This window comes from Chiloscyllium plagiosum, chromosome 41 (genome assembly GCF_004010195.1).
Source record: "Chiloscyllium plagiosum isolate BGI_BamShark_2017 chromosome 41, ASM401019v2, whole genome shotgun sequence".
Taxonomy (NCBI): domain Eukaryota; kingdom Metazoa; phylum Chordata; class Chondrichthyes; order Orectolobiformes; family Hemiscylliidae; genus Chiloscyllium; species Chiloscyllium plagiosum.
In genome coordinates, this window is record NC_057750.1 from 2,214,358 (window position 1) to 2,215,156 (window position 799).

Genomic DNA, 799 nt, shown 5'->3' on the forward strand with positions numbered 1-799 from the left:
CCCCTGTCTCACTGCGGTTACCCCCGTCTCACTGCGGCTACCCCTGTGTCACTGCGGTTACCTCCGTCTCACTGCGGTTACCCCCTGTCTCACTGCGGTTACCCCCTGTCTCACTGCGGTTACCCCCTGTCTCACTGCGGTTACCCCCTGTCTCACTGCGGTTACCCCCTGTCTCACTGCGGTTACCCCCTGTCTCACTGCGGTTACCCCCTGTCTCACTGCGGTTACCCCCTGTCTCACTGCGGTTACCCCCTGTCTCACTGCGGTTACCCCCTGTCTCACTGCGGTTACCCCCTGTCTCACTGCGGTTACCCCCTGTCTCACTGCGGTTACCCCCTGTCTCACTGCGGTTACCCCCATCTCACTGCGGTTACCTCCGTCTCACTGCGGTTACCCCCTGTCTCACTGCGGTTACCCCTGTGTCACTGCGGTTACCCCCATCTCACTGCGGTTACCCCTATGTCACTGCGGTTACCCTCGTCTCACTGCGGTTACCCCCGTCTCACTGCGGTTACCCTCGTCTCACTGCGGTTACCCCCGTCTCACTGCGGTTACCCCCGTCACACTGCGGTTACCCCTGTGTCACTGCGGTTACCCCCATCTCACTGCGGTTACCCCTATGTCACTGCGGTTACCCTCGTCTCACTGCGGTTACCCCCGTCTCACTGCGGTTACCCCCGTCACACTGCGGTTACCCCCGTCTCACTGCGGTTACCCCTATGTCACTGCGGTTACCCTCGTCTCACTGCGGTTACCCCCGTCTCACTGCGGTTACCCCCCGTCTCACTGCGGTTACCCC

General features: G+C 61.8%; 1 protein-coding gene across 1 annotated transcript in view; it reads right to left on the reverse strand.

Annotated features, from left to right (window-relative positions):
- Positions 1–799, reverse strand: part of LOC122542736 (hypoxia-inducible factor 1-alpha-like) — an 18,571-nt gene that overhangs the window by 5,535 nt on the left and 12,237 nt on the right. The gene's annotated exons all lie outside the window — the stretch shown is intronic.